Genomic DNA, 16,173 nt, shown 5'->3' on the forward strand with positions numbered 1-16,173 from the left:
ACACTCCAAACACCAGAACAGTTCTAGCTAAAACTTTGAGCATGTCATCTCAACTCATCAACTCCAAAGGAGATAAAGCAATAGATGTCAAACACATGCAACAAGAGGAAAGAGTCTGGGTCGAATTTGTGATGAGCAAGCAACAAAAAATAAACATCAGCAAATCTTCTAACAACATTTAGAGCTGGAAAATCAGAATTAAAAAAGAGGAATTCAAAAGATGGTGAGAAAACTTAAATAGGCCCTGCTTACTGTTTGATGGAGCTTCTAATTCCAATCCAGGCAAGGCTGGTGCAGGAGGTATACTTTTCGACCCAAGAGGGAAAAATACCATCGCATATGAATGGAGATTAGGAGAACTAACAAACAACAGGGCAGAAGCATATGGCCTCCTCTTGGGAACGGAAATCTTAAGGAAGTGAAGTATGAAGAATCTGGTTATAATGGGGGACTTTGCAATAATAATCCAATCGATGGTGGAAATTAGAAGCCTCGAGAACAAGGCTCTGAGTCAAATAAAAAAAAGGGTGGGAAAAAATTTGCAGTTTCTTGGTGAAGTCACCTTCAATCATATCCTTAGAGAAAATAATTTTATTGCCGATATGCAGGCTAATCTTTCTGTCAACCTTCCTATGGGAGAATCTAGAATGACAATGAGATTGCTCAAAAAACTGATTCCATTGGACCTAATGCCTCCATGTGTAGAGAATAGCACTCAAGACTTGGACAACAAGGTGGGCAACAATCACTTCAGCTTGAAAGGCTAGAATACAGAAGATCAGGAACGTCAAGGAAATCTCCAAGAACAGACAGTACATCTAGACTACAACCATCAAGTGAATGGCATCTACTCAAGCTTACCGTGAAATGCTAAAGTTATCTTTCTTGAAGTGGCCTGCTGCACAGCTCTATATACTCTCCCACCGCTCAATTGATTTTATCTCTTCGCTGCTAATTACCTATGTGTTTTCCTGTCCACGGGCTTTTTCATCTTCACCCTCCCTTTCTTTCCTCACTGTCTAAGAAATCATAATCAAATTTCCTGTAACTATCGTTGCACCCCTTTGGGGAATGAGCTTATCTACTCTGTCATAGCCTCGCTTCTCCCCTTCGTGCAACTCTAGTGGTTGAATTTCAGAACCATTTGCCTTCGTGCATCTCTGGTGGCTCTAGCCTTTGCGCAACTCTGGAGGCTTAATTCCAGATTCATTAACCTTCGCACAGCTCTGGTGGCATCTTCGTTTGGTGCTCTGCTCTGCTCTCCTCTTCCTGGCAGATGTCGGTCTTAGCAGGCTTTTCTAGTGGAAGTTTTTGTTTCTACTCTTTGTCTCTTAATTCCCCTTCTCTTCCCTACTAGAATGGTCGCTTACATCATTCAGGAAAAATGGAATGGAACCCTCTTGCAAATGCTCCAAAGTGCGAGAACTGCGCAATTTGTAGAGCTAATAAATACATGATCAAACATGTCAGAGAAACAGTCAAAGACTACAAATTTGAAGAAAAATACGAGAATTCCTTTCTAAAGAGACAACTAGAAGAGCAGAGGAAAGAAATGTCAGCTCTAAAACAAAAGTGTAAGCATATGGAGGATACGATCAAATATTTGAAGAGATTACTTCTTAATTAGACAAGAGAAAATTCAAACATTCAAAGCAGCAAGAACTGGCCTCAGTCTCATCAGGAACCCTCAGTCAACAAAAAATAGTTGTTATATCTCCATTCCTCTCTTTTCTACAAAGTTTTTCCGCTAATAGTTTTTATGTTATGTAAGTGTAAATCGTTCTTAAATCAGTTTGTATGTATTAATAAGGATAGTGCAATTAGTAACCTCATAATCAAAAGCAGAAGGGCTTGGAAGATAGGGAATGTTTACTCTCTGTTTTTCTTCCAAGGCGCCTCTCTCCATTTTACCTTGATGTAATGGGAGCATGCCTCCCTCTTTTTCTTTTTTTGGAATAGAAATCTAGTAACCGACTTTATTATTAAAAAAAAAAAAAAATTACATTTGCGTAATAATATATATGATTAACTTAATTATATATATTTAATTTATAAATATTTATTTGTATGAGATAACCTATAATTTTAATATTTAAATTTGATTTTAACTTTTTTATAAAACTCTCTTTTGTATATCCAAATATTTTTTTAATTATTATTATTATAAAATAACAATATTGGTAATAATTATTTTTTGAAATAACCCTAATTTATTATTTTGTAATTTGGTATTTGTTTAGATGATAAATTTCATAACATTTTTTATTTGACATAGCAAGCCACATTTTTTAGTGACTAAATATGCAGTGGTGCAAAAATTCTCAAAAAATGTGGATTTTGAATTTATTTTAAGATTTAATGACCAATAGTAAAGTCAAATGGTTGGTTTTGCTTAATATTTTTGGCTATTTCAATTTATTTAAATAATTAGTTTTATTTTATTATAAATTTATAATAATCATAAAAATAATTAGTTATAAATAATAAATTTTAAGAATGTTTATAAATATAGTTTAAATTTTAGATGTTTTTGATGATGATGATGATGGTGGTGGTGGTGGTTAACGTGCACTGAGACCAAATTGGTCTATCGGACCTACAATTTTCTTAATTTTTACTTGTCTGGCTCCTCGTCTTTCTTGGCGAGATTGGTGTTGTAGCTTTCTTTCTTTTCTCTACGGTCTTCCAACTTCCTTTGTCTTGCATCTCCTTCATCTCTTCTGGTTCTTGGGACATTGGTGTCTTAGCTTAGCGATCTATAGTCGGAGAAGTTTGGTTTAGGAGATCTGCTTTGCTGTTAAATGAAGATTTATTTTCTGCGGTATTCAAATCCTCATAACTGTTGATTTGTTGGGGGCTTTCTCCTTGCTTGCTTTGAGAGTTGTTTCCTTCTTCCTTGATTTCTTGTGACTCAGAGTTTTCGCTAGAATATTCTTCTTTGATGACAGTGTAGTGTTCTTTTTGTGCTCCTTCCCACCATGTAGATCTGTGGTGGTTTTTTCTAGCAAAATTTTTCTCAGAGGCTTTTGGGCAATTTTTGGCTAGATGCCCCGGCTCAAAGCACGATCGACATCTGAAGAGGATACTTTCATAATTATTCCGATTAATTTCTGTTAAAATCTGATAATAAATTTTTGAAATTGATTTATACATTCAAAATTTGCATTTTAAACTAGTTAAATTTATGATATTATTATTCACGACAAAATTAACAAAAAAAATTATAACTAGACTGCTCAAAGTAATATTATAAATAAATACTCACACACTGGATCAAATTAGAAATAGCCTCCTTGCCTAATATTGTATTCACAACAAACATCACATATTTATAATTAGACTGCTCAAAGTAATATTATAAATAAATACTCACATACTGGATGAAATTAGAAATAGCCTCGTTGCCTAATGTTGTATTCACAACAAACATCACATTAAATCCTCTGTAACAGAAGAGAGGAGCAATTTGGGACATTTAATTAGACAAATAAAACAATCTGAGTATATTTTTCAAAGGGAGAACCACTTTCTTTTCATTAAAATAAAAAGAAAATACAAAATTTGAGATCAATCTCATTGTAATCATCATTTACCATTTGAAATATGTTGATAATTTCTTTAGTTTCTCCAATTTTTGCAAAATCTACCCTTCTAACTTCTGATAAAAAGCTACGATCTATACAAACATAATAAACTGTCTAAAACCCTACAGATATGACCATTCAAAAAGTTACAGCAGCTGATGATCCCACCATTTGTAAGTCACACTACCTCTCAAAAAAACAAAGTATAATCCTAGGGATAAAAAATTTGAGTATATAAAAGAGAAACTCTTGAAGTTCATGGAAGAGCTTTGAACATTAAATCCATAATAATAACTCCTAGGGTCAGAACTTCCACTATTTTTGTGAAATCGCATCTCTGTAATAAGGTGCTCAGACCACCTTCTCCATTGAGCATAAGACTCCCTTCTCCACATATAATAAAATTTGTTATTGTAGACCCATCCAAAGCAAAGTTAATGATGCCAAACATATTCCCTCATTCCAATAAATGGAAGAAAATGACACTTTCCAATATTTTTCTGCTTTAAGATTTTATTCACTGTACACATAGAGAGCTTCTCCTGTATCTTCGACAGATCTGATGCAATGGGTAGCCCAACAGACAATTGAAGTTCCTGTTCAGAACTTTGACCCAAATACTATATGGAATCCCAAATACCATTCCAACAGATCTTATTAGGCAGAAATAACGATGGCCATGGATGCAGAATGGCATCTGTTTCACCAAAGTCAGCACAATGGCAGCAATAGGAAAGCACAGAGACCTCCATTAACCAGACTAGCAAAAAAACTGGTCGAATCTATGGGATCTTATGCCAAACAACGCCCCCAATGAATAGTATAAAACTTCCAGGAGGTTGGTTAAAAGCTGCAGAATAGGGGATATTCTTACAAGAGAAAACATCTATGAATGGTAAAAGGCGGTCTCAAACCCAACTCAAAAATTGCAGAGAATATGTGCAGAACTTCAGTGTTTGAAACACCAGAGCCGAAGAAGCAGCCAGAAATACTCACAGCTCAACTCGGCACGGCTCTGCTCTCCTGATTTGAGATGAAAGTAAAGCTCTCAAACTCTCAACTCTAACTTGCCGTGATACCGTTGTTATGGAAAGATATATAGATACATTGAATCTTGAGAAAGCCACCTAACTCAAGGAACAATGGACCCTGCCATGGGACCATGAAATGAAAAATACACACCTCACATGTGTATCTAGTAGATTCAACAACCAACCCAGCCGACTTACAATATTTTATATTTGATGAAGTAACCCTAGGAGAGCCGCCGACTCCAACTATCGCCCAGGTATGATTTATATTAGATCTAACCAACTACCCACTCTACCTTGTTATATATTTTAGAGTTTTTGGCCGCACATTATTTTCTAAATTTTGTTTTTTTTTAATTAATTTTTTATTATATATGGATAGTACTCTCGGAAAACACATTTCAATTATGAAAAATTAACAATTTAAACTTATCAAATTTATGTTGAAATACAAATAAATTAAACCAAAAATATATTTAGAAAATATTTCCAAAATTATTATTATTCAATTTTAAAGTCACAGCGAAGCTAAAGAATATACCAAATTGATTTGATTTATAAGGTCAATGCAGAGACGAATGGTTCTTTGTTTTCCTCCCAATTACAATCACTGTAACATTCATCTGTCCTTCCAGGAATTGGAGGAAGATTGTGTCTGGATTTGTTGGTTAAGTAATAAACCAAAAAAGCCAAAATATTTATCCCAATAAAGCGAAAGTTTAAAGGGAAGTTGCCCATTAAAGCAGTTGCCCACACGAAACAAATTGTATGTGTCAACACAGTTTCATATCGCGTAGTTTAACGAGGCGGAGGAGTTGTCTTGAAAGTTATGGAAATTCCGGTTATATTTAGAGAAAATCCCGCAAGGATTTTTGTAAATCTAAGTTATAGTTGTTAAACTTCAAAATTTTAAGTGTTTTAGACATTTCTGATGGTGCTGAATCTATTTCCACCATCAAAAAAATGGTTCAAACACTAAATTTACAAGATTTTTTCAATTTTTTTACTGGCTTCCAGCCACTTTTAACCATCTAGGCAATTCCTCCACCTTGTTAGACGACTCCGTCTCATATTATTAAAAACTCCAAAAAAAAAAAAAGAAAAGAAAGAGAACCACCGAGTAAAATTGTCTGTTTCATATTAATAGCTCCAGAAAGAGAGAGACAGCGATGAAGATCGTGTCTGGATTTGTTACTTAACTAACAAACAAACAGAATCCAAAATATTTTTCACTTTCATTTAACGTCAAGGGTTAAGCTTCAATGGTTTAGAGTGCGTTAAGACTTTTATACTTAATTTAAATATTAAAACTACCGTATTGGTGATATATAATAAATTTAATTTTAAGTTTATTTTATTATTAAAAATAATCCTAACAAATAGATATTTACTTTTGCAAAATAATTTTTTTTAATTTATAAATATAAACTAAATCATATTGTAAAGTTTTAAGAAGAATTTGTTTATTTATTCTTTTTAATATGACGGGTAATATAGGAATAGAAACAAAAATATAGGTTACATTCCATATATTCTAATAAAAACAATTCACTTTATTTAATTATGATGAACTGAAATCCTTTTTATCCTTAAAAAGGATTAATGTATCTTTTGCCATAATGAGCATTTTGGGTGATTGTGTCATCCTCATCATCATCCTTTGTATATACTTTTTTTCGAAGTTGAGTTTGGATCTTGTATTTGTATAAACTATGATTTTCGGTAGAAATAAAGGAAGAAATTTTCTGAGCTTTCTAAGTCTTTAAATGGCCTAGTAACGAAAGTGATTTGGTCTGATTAGTTTGGGTTCAATCTAGCAAGCCGCTTGGTTGAGGTAAGGCATTTGTTGGGTGTGCTTGTAGGAGTAGAGCAAATGTGTTGTTTGTCGATTCCATGGCAGTGGTGGTGGACAACCTCGTGTGACTAGAGCCATTGATCTCCAAGGACAAATCGTCATCGTCAAAGACTCATCCAATCTAAGGCCATCAGGCTCTGGGGATGGGGTCGTTCAAGCCCTTGTTTCGCGTATGATGGCACGACAAGGACCATGTCCCACAACCAGTGCCAAGTCATCAAATGACAAAAAGGTTGGCTAGGCTAGGAATTTGGTGGCACCTAATGGGTTTTGGAGCATCAATCCTTGGTGTTGGATTCAAGCTGTTGATTGGAGGTATTAGGGAGATAGAGCGTCGTGTTAGAGGGAAATTGACCAAGGAAGCAAAGCATTGGGCCTTTAGGAGGAATCATAATAGTTGGATTATTGAGGGAGATTTAAGCAACCTTAAAAGGTGAAGCTTTATGTTTTGGGGGAGTTAGTGGGTGGAGGAGAGACACCAGGGAGGAATTAGTGAGGTGGAAGGGGGTTCAGCTTGTCAACTGCAACAAGTGGTAAATATGAAATCGTGGAAGAACGATAATTCACTCCCTGAGTTATATTTAATAAAATTATTTTATTTCCTCCTAGAGCTAGTTCCTTAATAATTTCATTACCCTCGAAATAAACTCTTCTAGTTGATCGCCACTCCTCTAGTTAGTAGAAAAGGATCCTTCCAAACATAGCAAGAAATGGGTCGAGAGGAAAGTTGAAAAGCCCAATCTTATTTTGGGTGCAAACATTAAGCTAAATAGCATTTTAAAAATGGAAAATATTGTAGTTTTTGGTCGTTTTGAAAGCAAATGCATGATGATGGTGGTCATGGGGTCTTGGCAAACCAAGTTTTTTTTCCTATACTTGGTTGTACCCCTCGTTTCTGATTCTCTTGAAGGGTTGGATGGGCTGGATCATTGCGTCTAGGGAGGACACCAAAAAAGTTCTTCAATATCACTGGTAGTGCGGCTCTCAAGCTTTATACCTTAAAAAATGGACAATATATTTCAATGAAATGATGAAGAAGCTATCTGTGGTTCTAATTTGGGTTTCTCTTCTAGGTCTCCCTCTCCTTTTCTAGTCTATATACATTTTTTGGGAGATTGGTAATATTCTAGTATTTTTCTATAAAGGAGACACTTCCTATTAGATCTCAAGAGATATAGCTATGGCCAAGATCCTACTTGGGCTAAATCTACCCTCTGGTCTCCTGAACACTATAACTATTCAGTTTGGAAAACTAGTTCATAGGCAAACTTTCGATTATGAAGGTATTCCTTTCAAATGTGGTCACTATCAATCATATGGAAACTTGAGAGGGGATTGATTGTTGGGAAAGACAAACAAGAAATGGGTTTAAAAATATCAATAGGGGGTGGAGAGGGCTTATCCTTAGGCTTGACTGTTACAAGTGGTAGAATTGAGAGTGTTAGGAGCTACGAAGCTTTGAGGAGATTTTGTGGGGGGTAAGAGGAGAAGAGAGAAGACCTATACTACAAAAACATTATATATAATGGCACATCATGGACGTGCTAGAAGATGAGGGGAATGAAGAGAGGTAGACTAGGCTATAATGGAAATGTTGAGAGGGATAACAGACAGGCTTGAAGTTGTAGAGACATCACAACGTAGTGGGGTCCATGATGAATATATTCGTGATGATGAAAAAGAAGTTGAAGCAACAGAAGGAAGAAATCAACCTAAAATTAAACATAGGGATGAAAGGTTCATTCAAGCCATAACTAGAGTAAACACTAGACCCCGCTTTGATCCTCCAACCTATAATGGAAACCTGAATCCAAATGAATTACTATATTGGATCTTTGATATGGATAAATACTTTGACTTTGAAGATATAGAAGAAGACAAAAAGGTAAAGTATGCATATACAAAGTTGAAAGGTCATGCATCCTTGTGGTGGGATCATGTGCAAGTTGACAGACAACGTGTTGAAAATGGCAACAGGAAATGCTAAAAATAGCATTGCTATAAATAGTAGTTCGGGTACCAATGTTGGACATAGCAACAAGGAATGAAAAATGGAAGTGCTAAAAATAGCATTGCTATAAATAGCATTTCGGGATAGATTCCAATTTTAGTTAGTCCCTGAACTAAAATTTAGAAGTAAAATTCCAATTTGATCTTAGCAGTTGTTTGTAAAATAATTAATTAATTCATCTTGAGTCAATTAGTTGTAGGAAATCAAACATGAAGTCTATGTAAAGACATTCAACAGGTTCTCCATTGATTGAGGAATTTCTCCCTTGATTAAAGGAGATCAGGATGAGTTGTACTTTGAGTTGTAATTAGTTAGCTCAGTTAACTGAGTTAAGTCCAGTTAGATTAGTTCCAACAATTTGTGGAATTAATTGTGAGTTCAGTTAGTTAATGCATGCATGCATGTAACTACTGCACTTCAGATAACTGAATATTCTCTCATAAATAACTCATGCATGTCAGTTCAGTCAGAGACCCAGTTGAGATCAGAGGAAGGGACAGTGTACTATCAGTTAGAGGATTTTTCCTATATAAGAAACTCATCCATGCAGAAGAAATTATCTCCTTCAGGACTGCGCAGTTACTTTTGAGTTTAATGTGTTGTGTGAGAGGTAAATTCACATAGGTGGCAACATTGGACCCCAGGAGAAACTGCGCAAGGAAATAGGAGGCTTGAAGGGTAGAGGAGAAAGTTTGTGAGAATCCTTTGACTGTTTATGAGTAGCAGTTCGATTGCAGAGAGAGCAGGATAGCTTGTGAGCTGATTCTTTGTGTAATATGAACATATTTCCACTTGTATGATATTACAGAGATCGAAGTTTTAGGCTAAGCCTTTCCCCAGAGTATTCTTCTGTGTTCATGTGTGATTGCTTTCTCATTCTTAGTTATATGTGTTATATTGATCTCGCTCATATTCAATTAAGCTTCCGCAAGTTTGTTGTAGAAGTAGATCTTGTATTTTGCTTTAGTATATTGCATAATCTGTTGATCTACAGTGGGAAATTCTACATGGTATCGGAGCCAAGTTGATCAAATCGAAGAATAGTATACAAGAAGGGAGAAGTTTGAAGTTTGAGGTTCTTGAATATAGAAATCAAGTTCTTATCACATCTCATTTTCACCAATGGCATTCAACGGTTTAATACTCGAGTATGCCCATGATGGCAGCTCGAATTATATAGCCTAGAAGGATCGTGTGGAAGCAGTATTAGAGGATAACTGTCACACCCCCAGGCCTACGGTAGTCTTTCAACCGTACTTGGCGAGGTGCGGCACCACCGAACACTTTCTTTTCACCAATACTTATGTTCATGGACTACGCCTAACCACTTGTCCTACTTAGTTTGTGTTTCTCAACCAAGTAATTATTATGTTTCCTTTATACCAATGAACACCCATACACATTCATTATCATCAGAAATTATAAATGAAGAACACAATTGCATAGTATAAAGGGAGGGGCAACTCCCTGAACAATGAGTCTGCCTGAATATATTATATTAATCAACTTTCCAATATTACAAAGCTTCACAAGTATACTTGGGAAACACCAAGTTTCATACTTAGCCAAATTTACAACTTGTCACACTTTCATGTGCTAACCAAAGTTCCTTGCCTTAGCAGGGCAGGCGCGCCCTCACACGAGCTGCCAACCACACTTCTCAATCGAACCTTGTTTCTTCGTGCACGACGGGCGAGCGACCTACCCGAGTCACTCGAGACACCCTCATTATGTTTCAACCGGCGACGACGTCACCAAGTCTCCACCACATTTTGATTGCACGTCGGGCGGGCAACTCACTTGAGTCACCACCCGTGCTCCTCGTCCGAATAGCGGGCGCCTTCACTCACGCTCTCACCCAAGAACCGAGACCCGTGCATTATCTCTGTGCGGCCGTGCCCAAGGTTGGGTGCATAGAGCTGCGCCTCTTCTTTGCTATGGCTACACCTTCTTACTTCACACTTTCTCCTTGCTCGAGTTGCTTGTTCAAAAGTTCGATGTCAAAATGAATCCATCGCATGGTTTACTTATATGGATGGAAGGGCGAGTCGAGCTGCCCAAGCCGACTCGTCCTCCATGTGTTGAATGCCCCTACGCATCGAAATCTTTCCATCTTCGCATGTCGGCCTTTGCCCAAGTCGTAGGTCGGCCCATGTGTTGAGCCAATGCTCCCCACACCATATAAACTCTTCGCTCCATCCTCTAATGCGTATTTTAACTTGTCCTTCACACATTTCGGTCATGAGCTACTCACACTTCGTTCATCCAACTTCACTCGTTTGCCAACAAGCCATCGCACTTCACCCAGGCGGTTACGCCAAGAACCACAGGTCCTTACAATAATGGTCTAAAGGACTTCATTGATCAAGAAGTACCCAAGCCGACAGTAGCTAATGCTACAGAATTGGCAGAATGGAAGAAATGTGTGGCTAGAGTGAGGAGAATCCTTCTGGAGGGAGTTCGAGACCACATAGTCTCGAGTCTCCATGGGAAGGAGACACCATTTTCAATGTGGAAAACATTGAAAGACCTATATCAGAAAAATGGCAATTAGAGGAAGTTAGCGCTGAAAGACAAGCTTCGGAAAATCAAGTGTGAAAAGGGCAACAGAATCTCTACATATCTGAACAAACTCACCACTTGCAAGGATGAGCTTGGAAGTGTAGGGATCACGACAGCTGATGATGACATGGTGAGTCTTTCTCTCCTCGGTCTTCCTAAGAACTGGCATAGATACCAAGACTCGGTAAATGGAAGAGAGAAACTGCCAAATTGGGAACGACTTTGGTCAAATCTGATGTAGGAGGAGATAAGAAGAAGCACCAGAGATGGTTCTTCATCCAAGGAGGATGAAGAAAATTGCGCCTTAGCAAGTAAGGCAAAGAAAGGGAAGGAGAAGGATTCTCATCCCAAATTGACTTCTTCCCATGGTGGGAAGAAGTTTGACAAATCGAAAGTGCGATGCTTTCGTTGTCATGAGGTGGGTCATTTTGCTACAAATTGTCCACTAAAGAAATACAAGATGGGATCCAAGGAAGGATCTGAAGGTGAGGCATTGGCCTCACAGTTCGAGTTGGATTTCACACTCATCGCATGCATGGTTTCATCCATGGTGGAATGTGGTTGGTTTCTTGACGGTGGAGCTTCATTCTACATGACTGGCGATAAGAGTTTGTTTAGTACCTTGGAGGAGAAAGATCTCCAGATACTTATAGCAATGGGTAATGATGAAAAGTATAGTGTCTCAAGTGTAGGCACGGTTTTTTTCAGAGGGAGCATGGAGCTCGCATTACCTTGATCGATGTCAAGTATGTACCAAGAATGAGGAAAAATTTGGTGTCGATCGCAATGCTGGAAGACAAAGGCTATGATGTAGTCTTCAGTAAGGGAAAGGTTTTCCTTTGACATATCACCACGAGACAAGTGAAGCAGATTGGTTCACGAGTCAAGAACCTGTATGCTCTTGAGGTTCATGATGCATGCAAAGCCTTGAGGAGCAAGGCAACTGATGGAGACTTGGTGGGTGACAGGTAGAGTACACTACCTCTAAACATACAGTGCCAGACGAAGTCTTAGACAATTGTGGAGGAGCCACAATTGGTGAAGCAACTTTAGGAGGTTGTGGAGCAGCCACAATTAGAGAAGCCGAGAGGAGATTGAGTGGAGGCATCTACTCATGCAGAGACCTCCACTAGGGGGAAATTTGGAGCCAAGTGGGTAGAGGGATCACATGCATCCATACCTCCAAGTAGGAGGTGGGGCGATGTGGAGTGACAGTCCCAAGAAGGCTGAAATAGGGGCAGGGTCATTGAGGCACCCAACCTCTTTGATTAGACCTTGCTACGGGAACCCTGATGAGGAGTAACAGAACTGGCTGAGTGGGTAGAGACAGATGCAGATGGAGCAGTAGAGAGAGCTACAGTGCAGGAATCCCAAGACAGTGTAGAGCTAGCAGGATGCAACAATGCGAGAGGCACAGGAGTGTTGCACTAGTGCAGGATGGCATAGAGAGGTGTGCAATGGTGTGAGATGCATGGAGTGTTGCAGCAGCTCAGAGGTCACAGAGGGAGCACTTATCAGTGGTAGATGGAGCTTCAGCATCATAGGGTGTTTCTAGCCCAACATAGAGGTCAGTTGGGAGTTTTCTTTTTTGTTTTGTTTCTAGAGTTGTTGGAGTAACAACACTTGGGAGAAGTGTTGCATGTAGAACATTCCAAAGGTTCAGGATCGGGTTCGAGTTGAATGCCTTTCTTGTTGAGGGGGAGTGTTGAAAATGGCAACAAGAAATGCTAAAAATAGCATTGCCATAAATAGCAGTTCGGGTACCAATGTTGGACATAGCAAGAAGGAATGAAAAATGGAAGTGCTAAAAATAACATTGCTATAAATAGCATTTCGGGATAGATTCCAATTTTAGTTAGTCCCTGAACTAAAATTGAGAAGTAAAATTCCAATTTGATCTTAGCAGTTGTTTGTAAAATAATTAATTAATTCATCTTGAGTTAATTAGTTGTAGGAAATCAAACATGAAGTCTATGTGAAGACATGCAATAGGTTCTCCATTGATTGAGGAAGTTTTCACTTGATTAAAGAAGATCGGGATGAGTTGTACTTTGAGTTGTAATTAGTTAGCTCAGTTAACTGAGTTAAGTCCAGTTAGATTAGTTCCAACAATTTGTGGAATTAATTGTGAGTTCAGTTAGTTAATGCATGCATGCATGTAACTACTACACTTCAGATAACTGAATATTCTCTCATAAATAACTCATGCATGTCAGTTCAGTCAGAGACCCAGTTGAGATCAGAGGAAGGGACAATGTACTATCAGTTGGAGGATTTTTCCTATATAGGAAACTCATCCATGCAGAAGGAATTATCTCCTTCAGGACTGTTCGGTTACTTTTGAGTTTAATGTGTTGTGTGAGAGGTAAATTCACACAGGTGGCAGCATTGGACCCCACGAGAAACTACGCAAGGAAATAGGAGGCTTGGAGCGTAGAGGAGAAGGTTTGTGAGAAGCCTTTCACTGTCTATGAGCAGAAATTCAATTGCAGAGAGAGCAGGATAGCTTGTGAGCTGATCCTTTGTGTAATCTGAACACATTTCCACTTGTATGATATTACAGAGATCAGGGTTTTAGGCTGAGGCTTTCCCCAGAGTATTCTTCTGTGTTCATGTGTGATTGCTTTCTCTTTCTCAGTTATATGTGTTATATTGATCTTGCTCATATTCGATTAAGCTTCCACAAGTTTGTTGTAGAAGTAGATCTTGTATTTTGCTTTAGTATATTGCATAATATGTTGATCTACAGTGGGAAATTCTACACAACGAAGAGGTAAGGAGAAGATAAAATCGTGGGATAGAATGGTCACAAGTTTAAGGCAAAGTTTTTTCCTGCTAGCCACCACATCATCTTGTTCTGAAGGTTACAATTTTGAAGCAAAGAGAATCCAGTGTTAAGGAATACACAAAGGAATTATATAAGTTGAAAATACAAGCAGGTCACACTCAATATGGAATAGAGCAAGTATCAAGGTATTTGAATGGCTTGTGTATACAAATTCAAGATGAAGTAAGTGTGTTCATATTACATAGCATAGAGAAGGCCTATCAATGTGCTTTGAAGGCTGAAGAGAAATTAATTCAGAAGGAAAAAACTACTAACAAAGGAAGAGGCATAAATGTATGTGGTATAGGACAAAGTAATGCTCGAAGAGGAAATTCTACCAAGGAAGATGAAGTTGACACTTCTCAAATGAGTTTGTTCACTCATGAAGCGGGAGGTAAAGGAAATTCTCATGGGAGAGGTGAGTCCTTGAGAGGATGAGAGCATTTTAGAAGAGGAAGCATTAGGGGGATTTTGAGGTCTAAAATGGGGCTCTTAAGGAAAATAATAAAATAATATTTAAAATAATAAGATAAGACTTATGAATTTGTAAAGAAAACTAAAGGAAACTACTTGTTAATTGTATTTTCAGCTTATATCCTTGTAGGTTCACTCAAATATCAAAACTAGACACCCGTTGGGTGTGGAATTAAATTCCACGTCCAATGACTACCCACTCTGCATGCTTTGAGTAGATCCACATTAAAACAAAATTGGAAATACATGAAAAATCATGTTCAACACATTTTTTTCATGTATTTCCAAATTTTTTTTTGATGTGGATCTACTCAGAAGTATGCAAAGTGGGTACTCGTTGGATGAGAAATTTAATTTTGCATCCAATGGATGTCTACTCTTCATGTTTGAATGAACCTACAAGGAGATAAGTGAAAATTTCAATTAAAGGAAAGTGTTTTTCTTCTTTTCCCTCCAAAATATTTTCTTGTGGGGATAACATCACCATCTTGAATCTTATTGGTTATTTTACAATGAATTTTGTTAGTAAATTTTTTTATTTTGAGACCCATTTTTTACTTCAGAATTCCCCTAATGAGGTTGAGGTTTCACTAGAACATGTTACCGGTATAGAGAAACTAGGCATAGAGATTTTGAGTGCCCATAGATTCAAGGTGGAGGTAAAGGAAAGGAGGCCAAAATTCACATGGCCTAAGCTAAGGAAAGATCTACAGAATCATCAAAGCATGGAGAGGACCCAAAGGATGGTGAACTATTGATATTGATAAGGAATTTATTAAATCTGGAGAAGGTAGAATATGAACCAATTCAAATAAGAAATATGTTTAGGACCAGATGTAAGTTTGGTGGCAAGTGTTGCAAGGTGATTGTAGATAGTAGTAACACTGCCAATATTGTATCTAAAGAAATGATGAAGAAACTGAAATTGAAAAGGTTAAAGAACCCTAGCCCTATGGAGAATGTGCACATACTCCTAAGCAATTAACAATATTACCATCAAATATAGGTTTCCAATACCTCATATCGATGACATAATGGATTGTTATAGTGGAACAAGGTATTTCACAAATATTGACTTGAAGAGTGGATATCATCAAATATAATTTTTTGAAGGGGATGAGTGGAAAATAGTGTTCAAAATGAATGATGGACTGTATGAGTGGATGGTTATGCCATCTGGATTAATAAATGCACTTGGTACATTCATGACGTTGATGAACCAATTATTGAAGCCCTATCTAGGCAAGTTTATCATAGCATATCTTGATGACATTTTAGTTTTCAGTAAGACAAAGGAAGAACATTTGGAACACATTAGGGTTGTATTGCAAAGGTTGAATGAGGAAAAACTGAAGGTAAATTTGAAAAATTGCATGTTAATGAAGAAGGATTTAGTTTATTTTGGATTTGTAGTTTCAGAAGAAGGGTTGAAAGTGGATGTTGAGAAGGTGAGGGCTATTGTCGATTGGAAGTCACCAAGGAATATGTTTGAAGCCCGTAGTTGTAGAAATTTTGAATAATTTAACACATATTCAACAGAGATTATCCTGATCATGTACTATTGCGGAATACATACACAATACATAAGCTCCTCTACATTGATCATCAATATAGCAACATCAATAACAATAAAACATCAAGAGCATTCACACATTAACACAGTATGTAACCTGGGGAAAGCATCTCGCTAAAAACCCCACACTATCTGTATATTAATGATTGAGACCATGTAACATTACAAAGTATAATGCTTATCACAAGAAATCCAGTACCAGCTCCACCTGTTACACACAATACAGCTAAGATCTGATCTCCAAATCTATTCCACT

At 37.3% G+C, this 16,173-nt stretch overlaps 1 long non-coding RNA gene across 1 annotated transcript in view; it reads right to left on the bottom strand.

The window, feature by feature from the left end:
- Positions 1 to 3,770: 3,770 nt before the first annotated feature.
- LOC149185445 (uncharacterized) overlaps positions 3,771 to 16,173 on the bottom strand; it is a 38,163-nt gene continuing 25,760 nt past the window's right edge. The window contains exon 2 of the long non-coding RNA XR_016257843.1: positions 3,771 to 3,944. This is a non-coding gene — a long non-coding RNA (uncharacterized LOC149185445). The remainder of the gene's footprint in view (positions 3,945 to 16,173) is intronic.

Source organism: Pinus tabuliformis, chromosome 3_2 (assembly GCF_031772625.1).
Source record: "Pinus tabuliformis cultivar Carrire ecotype Pingquan chromosome 3_2, CPIR1, whole genome shotgun sequence".
Classification (NCBI taxonomy): Eukaryota; Viridiplantae; Streptophyta; class Pinopsida; order Pinales; family Pinaceae; genus Pinus; species Pinus tabuliformis.